Raw genomic sequence first — 15,140 nt, forward strand, 5'->3', positions numbered from 1 at the left:
CCAACCAAATGAAACCTAACTATGACAACTAACTAAAAACTGAACTATATACAAAAATGTGGCGCATTGTCCAATCGCAACCAAATAAAAAAAATAAATTAAAGGAAACCTAACACTAACTATATAACTATATACAAAGGCAGCGGGCTAGTCCGACGGCTCACTGGTTGTTGTCATGGGCCAGGGCATCATCAAACTCCTGGTCAATGGCTTGGAGGCGGGCATGTTCCCTGGCCCCGAGGTCCCGCAGGGATAATGCAGTGTCCAGCTCCAACTCCCTGCGAAGACCCTCGAGGCACTCAGCCCGCCTCAGAGCCCTCCGCATGGAGTCCTCCGCCCTGACCATTGTGAGCCGTTCCTCCTCTGCCCGCTGCCGCTCCGCACCTATCTGCTAGCACAACCGCTCCCACACGGAAGCCACTCCCATTCCAGGGTTCTCCTGCCCTCCGGCCGATGCCTGCACCCCTGATGTTGATGGCCCCGAGCCATGATGCCTCCCACGTTGAGCCTGCTGCTGCCTCCGACGCAACTGCCTGTGCCAGCACGACGGCATCCAGGCTGATGGAAACCACCGACGCCGTCGTGCACGTGCCCTGCCCGATGATGCCGTCACATCCTCCATCTGCTGGGGTCCAGTTGCTGTGGTGTCCACCCCTGCTGGACCTCTGACTCCCGACTGTGGCAGGGATGGGATCCCCACCGAGCTGGCTGCATTGGTCAGGGCAGGTCCACAGGGGGCCCTGGTGGAATCTGGGCCGGAAGACGCCAAGGAGAACGACTGGCGTATAGTCTCCACAGAGGAGGAGAGGGCCGCCAGATTGGCCGACACATGCAGGAAACCCCCGAACATGGACGATCCCAATTGGGCCACGTCGGCACGGTGCTCTTCGTGATGACGTGCGTGCTCCTCCTGGGAAGCACACACGGCATCACGAATCACAGCCGTGCGCATCGCGACCCCAATCAGGACCTTCTCCATACGGCCAGGGGTCCCCTCGTCCGCAGGTGGAGGGGAGTCAGATGACATGGACATCCCCTCTACCTGCGGACGGGCCTGGGATGGGGCATCCCTGCTGGTGCATGGTGGTGCACCCACAGGGTCAGGGACAGCGACATGCACATGCCCCTCCATGGTGACCTGTGCTGCCTCCTGCCCCTGCCCCTGGACTGCACCACTTGCACCAGCAGGGATGCCCCCACCAGGCCCCATGTGTGCCTCAGTGGCGGCCTCCTCCTCCTCTGTGGAAACCACCAACCTGGATGGCTCCTCACCGTCTACCGCCGTAGCAGGCCCCTGTGGGGGCTCACCCACCCCTTCCGCTGCAGCCGTGGGGGCATCCCTGCCGCCTTGCTCCACAGCGCCGTCTCCGCCCTCTTCTTCACTAGCCGCTGCGTAGAGGGAGACATAGAACACAAGCATCAGGGTACTGTACAATGGTCCCCTAGACAGGAAGCAATAGCAGATGAGTGCCACTGTCAAAGTACACTTCCATCATATCATTCCACAACACATGTGTCAGTCCAGGCAAAACACACACAGTGACAGTCATGGTGCATGCCATGGACATTTCCATGCATGTCCAATGGACTCTCGAATCATACAATGTAATGGTACTCACATGCATCATGGGTCATGCCTATCACATGCACACACTTCACCTCAGTCACATCCATCTGGCCCCGTACACCCCAATCACAGTGCATACAAGGATGACTAGGCTGAATCAGTGAATCGGTAAATTGTCACAGACATGTGTCATGCATCCATGGCATTCACAAGTCACAGACACGCAGGTCAGGCACACAGACATGGATACCATATATGTACCTGGCATCAGCACCCATCCCTCACCCCCACCCATGTCCAGGAACAGAGACTGCCATGCTCTCATGTGTGCAATCTGCACAGGGCTCCCCATGTCGCATTTAAACACATGCAACAACCGTGCGGTTCACACATTACTGGTCGCACATGCATTACCATGATGTCCCTGCACACATACATGCGTACATGGCCTATGTCACACATGCAGGCAAGTATCAGACAACCAGCACACTGCAACATGCCCTGTCTCACACAGCAATGCTTGGCCACTTACCGCTCAACTCCAGACGGGTCTCCCTCTCAAGGACCTGGGCGCGGAGCGCTGGGTGTACGCGTTCCAGGACCCTCATCTGGATGGAACTCATGCGGCCCCGGCCCCCCTCCACAAGGCGCCGGGCCTTTATGAGGGTCCTGGACCTCAAGTCCTCTCAGCGCTTCTTGACCTTCTGGATGGTGCGGGTTGCCACCCCCTCCGCATTGATGGCAACCACACAGTCGGCCCAGATCCTCTCCCGTCCTTCCTTGTTGGCGCGGGACGATCCGAAGAGGGCATCATACTGCCCCAGGACTTGCTCCACCAGGACACCAACTTCGGTGGCAGTGAAGCTGGTGCCCCTCTGCCCCTCTGGCCGGGGGTTGCCACTGGTGTCAGATGTTGATGTGCCCGACATGGCAACCCCAGGGGCAGGAGTGGGTGGGTAACTGGGTCCTGGGGCTGGGCTGTGGAGCGATGTTATCCGAGTCGGGAGTCTTCTGTTCCAGCAGGGGTGGACAAAGCAACTGGACCCCTGCAGATGGCTGATGTGCAGGCACCAAATGGCAGGGCACGGTGGCAGCAGGCAGGCAGGCAGGCAGGCAGCAGCAGATGGCACGTGGGAGGCTGCTGGGGCACTGGGGGGCAGTGATTCGGCCTTCTGGGCAGGAGCGTGGTCTTCCGTGTGTTTTCGCGTGGCCAGCTTGATACGGAGTGATTTGGCACGTGAAAATCCTGCACATCAGCGTGAAATTCGAGGAAAGGGCCTTAGCGCGTAAGCGCGTCAGCACGCATACGCGATTTCATTGGACCAAAGGCCCTTACAGCGTAAGCGCGTCTGTGGAGTTTCGCGCACGGGCGTTGCCCTGGCAGGGCTTGGAGATCCCGCGTGCCTTTACACTGCTCTGTACGTGCTTTTCGTGCGGTGCGTGTGTTTTCCATCCATTGGGGTTCACACGCTATTACTTCACAGCGGGTGTTGGCTACGCGTTCTTCTACACGCAAGGCAGACGGTGAGTGGTACCCCGCTCCCCCCCAGGCCTGATCGCGTGAAAAACTTCACGCGCACCCCTGGAATACACGCACACGCTCCCCCAGGCCCGATCGCGTGTTAAAACACCCGCAAGCCCGTGGAATACACGTACCCCGCTCCCCCAGGCCCGATCGCGTGTAAAAACACCCGCGAGCCCCTGGAATACACGTACCCCGCTCCCCCAGGCCCGGTCGCGTGTAAAAACACCCGCGAGCCACTGGAATACACGCACGCAGCCCAATCGCGTGTGGAACTTCACGCGCACCCATGGAATACACGTACCCCGCTCCCCCAGGCCCGATCGCGTGTAAAAACACCCGTGAGCCCCTGAAATACCCGCACGCAGCCCAATCGCGTGTGGAACTTCTCGCGCACCCCTGGAATACACGTGCCCAGGCCAATCGCGTGTGGAACTTCACGCGCACCCCTGAAATACACGCACACGCTCCCCCAGGCCCGATCGCGTGTGTAAACACCCGCGAGCCCCTGGAATACACGTACCCCGCTCCCTCAGGCCCGATCGCGTGTTAAAACACCCGCAAGCCCCTGGAATACACGTACCCCGCTCCCCCAGGCCCGATCGCGTGTGATAACACCCGTGAGCCCCTGAAATACACGCGCCCAGGCCAATCGCGTGTGAGAAGCTTCTCGCGCACCCCTGGAATACACGCGCCCAGGCCAATCACGTGTGAGAAGCTTCTCGCGCACCCCTGGAATACACGCGCCCAGGCCAATCCCGTGTGAGAAGCTTCTCGCGCACCCCTGAAATGCACGCGCCCAGGCCAATCGCGTGTGGAGCTTCTCGCGCACCCCTGGAATACACGCACCCAGGCCAATCGCGTGTGGAATTTCACACGCACCCCTGAAATACACGCACACGCTCCCCCAGGCCCGATCGCGTGTGGGCCTTGTCGCGCGTGTAGGACTTTGGCGCACATTTTTTTCCTGCGCAGGGACGCTACCGCCTGCTTTCGTGTGGCGGACATGTATGGGCCTGTGCGCGTCTTTGGCCGTGCGCTGTTTTTCCCTGTTCGATTCCATGAATACGTGTTGTAGGCGAGCGTGTGGGCGTTCTGCGCACTTGCCTCCTGTACTTCCCCCGTGCCGCCCACATTTTCACGAGTTGACGCCCCGTGTTACGCCTACTTTTGTTATGTGCGCCGCGCTATGTGCGAATTCGCTGTGGCCTTATCGCACGGCGTTCGTTGACCTGTGCGCCAGCGTGCACCAGCGTGCGCCGCGCACTTTCTCAGCGCACATCCCACATTTCGCGCGTGCATGGACTTCCATGAATTGATGTGCGATGTTTTCTGTGCGATAATCGCACTTGCACTGCGATTTTCGCTGTTTCTCTGCGAATCGCACGTTTTCGCACGCGTGCGCCGTTTTTTCGGCGCACGTTGATTCCATGAACCGGCCTGTGAGTTTAGACATAAAATAGAATTCAAAAGCTTAAAATTCCAAACTTTGTACACATCAATAAAAACTTACAAAAACAGAGTTAGGATAAAGTCACCTTTCTTAACAGAGAATTAATTATCCCAATTAACTCGAATCACAGACATTTCTCAAGAAACTTGTTACAGCTATTTTTAGACTTAAACAGTTATCATGGAGCATTCTGTGCCAAATAAAGTCTCTTTGTACTTCAAAGATAGAGACTACAAACTTAGAGAAGTACCTAATCCTCTGTGATTTTAAGGCTGGACACACCAGTAGAATATGCTGTATGGTTTCAGCAGTCTCAACTATTTTGCAATATCTACACCAGGGGACAACCTCATTGGTCCGATTTCTAATACATAAAATTTGTCTGGTAGGTAAGACATTAAAGCGGAAGCACATGAAAACATTGCGTAACCTCTTGCTAGGGTATTTACACAGATAGCCTTCCATCTTTGCCTGCCATTTCCAGATGGAGCAGACTGAATTATACAGTTTAGAGTCTTCAATGATTGATTTCGTAGATTGCCAATCTGAACCCATTAAACTAAATTTAACTTTGCCAGGTTTGTTACATAGTGAGCTCATAGCTAGACCTAATTCCATCAAACAAGTCTCACTTTCTGTCTTTAAGGCAGCCATAAAAGGATTCGGAGAATCAAGGTACACACAATTATACAACGTTTCTTCCTTGCTGGTTTTGCATTTTTTCCAAAGACATAATCTTTTCCAGACTGCATAGGAGGAGAGGGAATGCAGACCAAGTTCATATCTGATTAAGGCTAAGGGTATACATTTCGACAAGAACCATAGCACTGCTCTCAAGATTCTCCCTTCAGTAGTTATCAGATGGGTATGTAATTCCTTAGTGAATAATTCTATACCATAGGTTAAGCGTGGTATTACCTTTTTTATATAAAAGTCTCTCAGCGGCACCATAGTGAATTTACCAAATTTATTATCTATTGCCCTCAATTGCCTAATGGCAATGTCTGCTTTTAGATTTAGCTGTGTTTTTATCAGGGCAAGAGAGTCCTGACCAGAAAAATAGAAACCTAGGTACTTAAATGAAGGTAGCGCCTTAATTCTCTTTCCTTCACATAACCAAGTAAAGGCATTCTTCTTTTTATTCTTATTGCCAAATCTAACAATAACAGTTTTTGTTGGGTTAGTTTTCAACTTAATACCCTCGACAAATGATTCGAAAGCTCGTAGTAGCCTCTGCAAACCAATTTTTGTTTTGTCCAGTAAAAGAAAATCATCAGCATAAGCCAACCAGCCAATGCACACATTATTAAGCTTGGGGGAAATCAAACCTTTACCACTGAGGGCATTGTGGGCTCCACACACATACAAATTAAAAACCGTTGGGGCCAGCATACAACCCTGTCTTAAACCATTCGTAATTATAATAGGTCTGGAAAGTACACCGTCCGCTGTCAAGCGGGCCATTAAACTGGTGTCAGTATATAAGGCAATGATAATCTGGAATAGTGGAGCAGGTATTTTGAGATCCTGTAGCTTCCGCCAGAGGAGTTGTCTATCAACAAGGTCAAAAGCTGAACTAAGATCCATCGATGCCACAAACAAAGATCTAGTCCCCTTTACCATAGATTTGGCTATCAACGTTTTTAGCACTAGCCCACCACAGTCTGTTCCAATGTATTTTTTTAAGCCAATTTGTTTGTTGTCAAGAATGGATTTTTCAGTAATCCATTCTTGAAGTTCCTTTAGGACCAACGAACAAAAAATTTTGGACTCAGGGTCCGCAATTGCAATTGGCCTATAACTAGATGGGGACATACGTGCTCCCTTCTTAAAGACAGGAATAACGATGGACACTTTCCATGATAGGGGTATAAGCTTGGTCTCCAAAATGTTACTATACAGTATATATAAGATTTTACCCCAAATCACAGGGTCCCTTTTTAAGAGTTTATTAGATAGATTATTCGGACCCATGGCTCCAGAGTTTTTGGATTTCCTAATCATATCAGTAATATCATAACTCGAAAACTTCAAGGACCAAGACTGGGGTTTAGACATGGGCAGTTGTTGGTTGCCTTTGTTCAATGCATAAAGGTTTGTAAAGTGTCCATGCCAAACATCCTCATTGATTACATTTACTGCCATATCTTGTTGAGGTTTTTCGATTGCATTTATCAGGAACCAGAAGTTTGAACAGCAGTGTCCTCGCAGTGCTTTCAACATAAGCTCACCATCTTGCTGCATGCGTACTGCTCTATATTGGATATGCCAATTCTTATAGGCTTGCTTGATTTTGTTTTTCCTCTTATAGAAGTCAGAGGATGACAGTACTTCCTTTTTTAATTCTCTCAGTTCTTTTCTATAAACAAGTTTCCGTGTATGGATCACCATATCCATAGAATGTTTACGTTTAGATTTTACTTTGGACCCTGGTGTAAAACGGGGGGCCAGATTGTCAATGGTGTCCTTAATATATGTAGAAAAGTTCGTGAAGGAGAATAGCATAGATCGCGATGAAACTCAGTCATTAACCGATAGTCGCTTATCATAGTTGAAGTAAACTTCACATTTTTAGTATGGCACCATTTAATTCTGTTTCCCTGCTGATTTATCATCACACCATGAGTATATGTTTCTTTAATTGGGGTAGGGAATTTCAAGGCCATTTTACAGGTAAGAAAAGAGTGGTCACTAGAGCTACAATCAATCACCTCCAAATCATATACACTCCTAAAAATACCAATAGATACAAAAATATAGTCTAAAGTGGATTCCAAACCTCTGGCTTTCCAAGTATGTTGGTGCCCTCGAAGGAGCTCCAAACCCAGTGATTCCGCAAAATGTAGCCACAATCTGCCTCTCAATACTCCCGAACCACCAACCCTCACAGACTGTTCAGCATTGGCCAGCGTTTCATCCCCCACTAACATATCACATAGACAGTTTGCATTAAGATCCCCCACCATAATGATTTGACCTCCCTGGTTTGTCTCACGCCAGGATTCAATTATAGATCCCAAAATGGCCAGCTCCTTACCTAGTTGTACATCGGATATCTCACTGGGGTTCCAATAGATATTAATAAATAAAATACAGAGGGACTCGTTTTCTATATCCTTTTTAAACGCCGTAACAAGAAAGTGGTGTTCCAGACACCATTCCCCCATTTTTGACAAAGAGTTGTTTTGTTTGATGGCTATTAGTAATCCACATTTAGAGCGGCCTTTGTTGGAACCCCATGCACACAAATTGACCACAGTGAACCCTTCCCAGCATAACAGTTCCCTAGACCAGGTTTCCTGAAGAAAAACAAAGTCAAATTGTGACAGAAAATTCATGCATTCTTCGTTGTTCAAAAGATTCACATTTCCCCGAGAGTTCCAACTCACAAATTTGAAGAACGAGGAGGAGGCTAGAGGGTATTGCCAAGCTTCCTGAGTGAGTTAATAGACTCCCTCAGAGTCAAGGCGAGCCACCTCCATTCCTGCTTGTTCAGATTTGATTCCTCATCAGGAGGATTAGTGAATTGACTAGGTCGAACTTGCACCTGTTCAGACATCATAGTTTTCTTTTGAGCAATAGTTTGTGACTTATATTCATAGATATCAAAACCCAGTTTTTGAAAAGATTCTGATTCCTTCAACAGCACCGATCTAATCAGAGCAGAGGGTATAGCAAGTCTCACGTAATCGTATCTGATCCTATGAATGAAATCAACCAGGGTAATATCGGCTGACGTGATCAGACTAAGTTCAGGCATGGTAGAAAGTAATGAAAGTATGTACGATCGGTTCAGTGAAATGGGCACTTGCTCTTGGAAAAGTGCTGTCAATATCAGACCCGGGATTTCAGGCGAAACAGGTTGTTTCAGATCGGATCCCATATTGTCAAAACGTGAGAACCCATTAGTGTATACATTTTCCTGTAGTATAACCTTTTTGGCAGCTCTTCCCATTCCATGATCAATTCTACCCGTACCATCCTGCACAGAACCATGGGTAGAGACAAACTTCTCACCAGTTTGCATGCTAGATTGTTTCTTACCCAGAGAAGAACTACTTGTTGGAGTCTGATTCTCACCCAACACCTTCAGAATAATACGTCTAAGTTCTAGCTCTTTTTCCTCTTCAGAACAACCAAGAGACACTACATTATTGTCAAGGGTACAATTGGCAGTCAGATTTTCATTCAGTTTAGTTTTACTGTCTGCTGTTCCGGCACAGCTGTCAGCATCCAACTCCAAGCCATTCGAACCCTTGTCAACAGATGTTAGTGTCTTTTTTGGATCAGAGAGACTCATAGTATGCTTATCATAGTAGGGTTCTCGTGGCAGGAGGTTGACATTCCTTCTGAATGCAGTGGATGGGTGAACTCCCGTGCAATAATGGATGCACACGCGTCATGGAGATTTGTTCTCCAAACGCCCTTTAGGGTAGTATTGTCTTTAGTTGCTTCTAGTGAATGAGGACCTTTGAAGATTTGGTACATCACGTCCGATTTCTTTTTTAGCTCTTCACTTAAAGTGTTAGCCCCCTCTGAAAAGGAGTCCCTCAAAGAAATTCCCTCGTCACGTGTGAGACCCTTAGCGTTGGTAGTTGACAGTTCACGCGTGTCTAGATTAGGAGGGACCGTAGTAGGGTTCACAAATAGAGCCCCCTCTATGGGCTCTAACTGTTGAGGATCCAATTTTCTCAGACATTTTTGAGACATTTTATTTCTGGCTGCATTGTTATTGTTATTTTTTTTTTGTTTTGCTTTGCCAGTTTCTTACTTTGACGTTTAGAGATTTTTACCTCATAGACTTCGTTATCCTGGATCTGGGAGGGACAATTTATTTCCTTGACCTTGTCTGTATTATGGGCCTGTAAATTATTAGTAGGACTTTTTGGAGGCATCCCCTCCCCCACAGTCGGTGTGGATGGGATAGTGATTATGACATCAGGCAAAACCAGTTTTTCCTGGAGAGTGTTCGAATTGTCCCTTATTAGCTTAAGAACCTGCGCCATGATGCAGGGGGTTTCCTTATTTAACGCCACCGAAATGGACTCCGATAGGTAGAGGCGTATTTTAGATAGTTCTAACGATAAGTTGTTCAAAACCTGTGTCTGTTTTCTCAGTTCTGTTAAAAGTAGTCTATTAAATATACTTAGAGTGGTAACAAGATCCGAACCCAGACCCCGTCCCCCACCTGATTGTAAAGTTTCACTTCAGGGATGGAGGCCTGCCTGAAAGCAGTTGATGGACTGATTGGCAGTTCCAAAAAGTTGTCATAACAGAAACTGCTATCTTTCTGTCCATTAGAAGTCACAGAGACAGCTTCTCCCACACAACCATTTTCCCTCCCCACGGTGAGCTCTAACAGTTCATCGTCAACGAAAAGAGGTTGCGAGGGGTCAATAGTATCATCAATAGTTTTGCAGTATGGTGAACAGTCCTGAGCACATTGCAGCAGGGCTTCTTCCTCATCACTAGTTGCAGGGAGAGGAAGAGCAGCAGCCCGCGCCAAACTAGCGCGACGCGTGCTAACGGCGTTGAAAAAATCTGCTCTTATATCTTTCATTGGCAATCCTGGTTTCTTTTTCCCCATCTTTAAACACACTTACTTGAAAACCACCACAGAGACCTAAATCAATCCCTAAGTGTGTCAAATTATTTTTACCCTATAGTGGCCAGCAGTAGAATAAAGAGTATAGCCAGTCGAGAGAAAATCTTGCGGAGAAATAATACCAGACATGCACAGTTACAGATAAAGAAGTCAAGGCACTCTTCCCGCTGCACACAGCGAACAGCAAACAGTGCTTTCTCGTGCTTCCCGGTGCGCGCACGAGTGCGCTGCACCACGGGATTTAATAGGCAAAAAAAAAGTGCCCGAGGCACAGAGTGGGAGGAGCCACGGGCGCACACTGAAAAGAAAAAGAAGAAGAAAAAAAAAAGGCTGTCAGAAACTCTGTTCCCTCCAGTGCACATAGACAAAGCCCAACACAAGTCCAACACAAGTCGAGCGGGTCCAAGGGAGGGGAAGCAGATACAACACACACGATGAATCACCTCCAGGCAGCGTGGTGTAGCTGCTAAAACGTCCTCCAGGCCGTGTAGTGAAGCAATCCTCACGAGCCACAGATGTCGGGTCCGGCCAGCAAACAGTGCTTTCTCTTGCTTCCCGGTGCGCGCGTGAGTGCGCTGCACCACAGTATTTAATAGGCAAAAAAAAAAGTGCCCAAGGCACAGAGTGGGAGGAGCCACAGGCGCACACTCCAGACAGCGTGGTGAAGCTGCTAAAGACGTCTTCCAGGCCGTGTAGTGAAGCAATCCTCACAAGCCACAGATGTCGGGTCCGGCCAGCAAACAGTGCTTTCTTGTGCTTCCCGGTAAAATAATCCAGTTTGGACATTATAAGGGCTCTAGCAAGGGTGAGGCAGCTGTTGGTGTTCTGGAATGGTCGACAGGCATTAACCAGTTTTGATGTATATGCCGTAGACGTCGCAATGGTGTTGATTTGTCTTTGGAGGATTAAGGCAGAGCCTAGGTAGAAACCTATAGTTTTAGCTACCTTGTCTACGTTTAAAGCATAAAAGGAGGAACACAAATATTTATATTGTACATTTTTAAACGCTCAAACGAGCATGGGAAGCAGTTCATGTCTTTTCATGCAAATGAAGGCCACACGCAGGTGCTGAACTGGCATGGAAGGGAATATAGGGTTCATTATGAGTTGGGTGGTAATTGAGCAATAACTCCACTGCTTTACCACAAAAATCATATACTGTTACCGCCACTCGGTGCCGTGCCAATACAAAGGGATTACGAGTGGTGGTGTGACAGTGGAAATCCATAGGGCTCCATGGGGATTTTTGGTGGATTTGACTCAATCAGTGATTCTTCGCAGTAAATCTCATGATTTTAGCTCGAGGTAAATCCTCCTCTATAATATCAAACTCGGAATTTGATGGTGCAGTAAGAGTGGTGGTATTTCTGTTACTGCTAAAAAATATGGCAGTAACAGAACTGCCACCACTTTCATACTGCGCAGCCAAACTGGTAATGAGGCCCATAGTAGCTTTGAAGGGCAAGCCATATAAAGTAAATACCAATCAATCAATCAATCAATCAATCCTTTATTTCGACAAATACACAGAAACAACTCAAACCATCACTGACAAAAAGGTGAGGTAGCAGCAACCCGTTCCTTAAATAAATTGATGAATGATCAAATAAATAAATAAATGCATGAACGTAAATAATGAGGAGATGATGAGGATGAGTATTTTCTTTTCAGGAAGGCTTGGAAACTGCCCATATGAATGTCAGCACTGACTACGCATTATTATTATTATTATTATTATTATTATTATTATTATTATTATTATATTAAGCCTTAGTTTTTCTATTTTGAACAGACACTTGTTAGGCGTTCATTTCCCTCTTGGCTGAACGCAATGATGGACATTTAACTCATGTATGGTTCCGAGGGACAGCCATGCTCCATTCCCGCTGGGTTTTTTGGAGCAAGGATATGGGCTTATGTATAATTGTACAACCGGTCCGGTCCAGTGTGGACAATGGACTTCTGTCTGATGCCTGATATTGTCATGGGGGTGGTGGACTGACAACCCTTGACTGATTTGGCAAACCCATAAGGACTTTAGCAGAAGGGATGTCCCCCCCTTGAATGCTGTGTCAAACTAGAACTGCATCACATGTATCTAGGTTTATGTAAAGGGCTATCGTCCACGCAAAGGCAGGACAACAAAGCCCGTGGTTCTAGGATGAGTGTTTTTTGAAAGTTGTGCGGTCAGGTGTTCAAAAGTGGATGTAGATTCCTGGACTGGAAGGCAAGCTAGGTTAGTTGGGTCGGATTGCTCGGGTTGCTATGCTGTGTTCCTGTTGTGCAACATGGATGCACCAAGTATGTGCACTTGCGTGAGCTGCACAGGAGATCAGAGATTTTATATTATAGCCGAATGTTCATTTGTTTCATGTGTATTTTACCATGGGTTAGGAATTATGGGTGGGGTATCTAATTCTGCTGCTCATTTGTCCTGGCTTATTGTGATCATTGCAGGAGTTATATCTGTTTTGAGTCCCTATAGAAACCTGGTAAAATACTTGAGGTTTTAGGAGAATTAGGCTGGTCTGGAAAGAGTTGGTAGACTCGGTGCTAATCTGGTTTCTGGTCTAGTAAAGGTTTGCGGATCGCAAACTGTTTCTGGTATTCTGATAAAGTAAGCAGTTAGCGACAGGGCAAATAAAAAAAGGACAACAAGGCAATACAAGTCAGGGAATTTAGGTACACCGGAATGAAATAGGGAGAGCTGGGGTGAAAACAGAGTAATTGCCTCATATATCCTATCAGGACCACTCATAGATGTCTCTGTAATTCCTGCTCTCTTCTCAGAATTGCGCACAAGTGGAGTCAAATTGTGAGTGGTACTGGCGCAATCGTTATATGGTTAGAACAGCTAAAAGTAGGGACAGAAAATGTCCAAAGAACATAGCAAACAGCTGCAGACCCCTCCTAATGGAACACCGGCACATTTCATGTATGTTAAATAAAGTAACATCATGTGTGAATTTCTAGAAACCTGGCATTTGCTAACGCAAGGCAACAGACATACCCAATGCCTACTGGAGGGCACTTTCAATTTGGATAAACTGGTAGCTCAAAGAGGTGCCCTAGAAGCGCAAGGAAGAAATGAGAGCCAGAGGAAGTGCGGGATGGGGTGTTACGCTACGTGGCTTGAAGAAGCTATGATGAGGACTAAAGGATACAAAGGAATGGCTAACGAGGCAGATTTGGGTTCTGAGGGAAATGGGGCAGTTGGACCATTCACCCTTCTGTTCCCCAAGATCATAGAGGAGAAGAGGGATGAGCAGCAAGATGATCAATCCTAAGAGGACATTATCGATTTTTTCACCAACATCTGCAGTGCAAAATCAGGGGGAGTGAGGCAAGCGGCAGGTCCAAATGCCCCAATACCGGGCCTCGTACAGGCATCTATGTCTGGGCTGCAAATAATGCTGCCACCTGTTGCCAAAGTGCAGCCAAGGCCTGGTACTTCAGATGCTCCTAGGGCAGCATTTATGCCTACCGCACCTCCCCCGTCTGTGGGGATGGCAGGTACGTCAAATGGACGCAGCTCTAGCATGTTGCAAAAAATTCTAAGGCAAGTGCTAAGACCACTGGCTGCCGAATGGGAAAATCCACAATTACTTACTCTCCATGTGCCATGGACACTGTGAGATTTGCGTAATCTAGTAAAGGAGTTTCCTAACATTTGAGAGGAACCACATCAGTTCATTGAGGGGCCAATAACCCGAGTTATAAGCCTGCTTGGGCTGATATAAATCAGCTCATGAGAATAGTAGTGCCTCAGGAATTTTGGCAGAGATTAACACATCAGAGTGATACACGGCCAGGGGGCAGAATTTATTCAAAAGAAACTCTCCATCTACAAACCCAGCAGAACCCTAAGATCCTGCAATGACATCCACCTAGAACCCCAACAATAAACAAAGAGAAAACTGTGTGGATCAGCATTCTCATGCCTAGCCAGAAAACTATGGAACTCCTTTCCCAAGGAGATCCGCAACTTGGAGGACCATGCAAAATTCAGAAAACGTCTTACAACCTGGCTCTTCAGATCTGAATACAATGAAACCGACTGAACAGTGCCTGCACACCTCCTAACAGACCTAGGACTGGAAAAAGAGAAGCAGCCCCAAATAACATAGGAATCAGGGATAAGACTGGAAAAAGAGACCTAAACAGAGACACCCTGCGTAGCCCCCAAAGAGGAACTACTAAGGGACAGGAGAAGCTGGTAGGCCTGTTACTATTAGGCCAGAGAAGGAAGCTCAAGGGAAACTGGAGGAGGGAAAATTTAGGAAAGGGAGACTCCCCGACTAGGTACACCCCACTAAGAACCACCAAATCAGCAGGAGTAATGCACCTGACCCTCCCCAGTAGATAATAGACAACGCCCAAAGGATTTTGGGGAAGATGATTAAACATTACCTGCGGATCCCACTCAGGCCAGTGAATGCACAGAAATAAGGCTGGTACTATGATATCAGACAGCCTAACAAACCCTGGAGACGCTTAGGAATCACAACCGACAAATCAAAACCCAGAAAACATAGCTAGGGGGGGAGACAAAGATCATGAATACCACAGGTGAGGTAGCGAGCTGAATCTGATAGGCAGGAAATCTAATGCCCTTAGATGGATTTCAGGGGTGGGAACCGCGATGCACTGGGAAGGATATCAGGGCTAGGGAATCTTGTGCAATTAGCTGGATTTCAGACACAGGAAATGTGACACACTGAGATGGCGCTCAAGACAAGGGTAGTGAGATGCACTCGAATGGATTTCCAGGGTGAAGCTGCAACACACCTGGATGAACCTCAGGTGTAGGAAGTGAACTTGAGGGTGCAAGATGCTACACATTTGGATTGAGTTTGAAGGGGATAGGTGGTATGCGGAAAAATTGGTTTGATAGCCAGGGTGGGGGAATGGTCCAGCGGGGTGAACTCCTGGGGAGAGAGGGTGGCGCACCAGGCCATTTTTTATACCAGGCCCAGAATCGCAACAACTGGGA

The sequence above is a fragment of the Ambystoma mexicanum genome, chromosome 1q, assembly GCF_040938575.1.
Source record: "Ambystoma mexicanum isolate Mex_15411 chromosome 1q, UKY_AmexF1_1, whole genome shotgun sequence".
NCBI classification, from domain to species: domain Eukaryota; kingdom Metazoa; phylum Chordata; class Amphibia; order Caudata; family Ambystomatidae; genus Ambystoma; species Ambystoma mexicanum.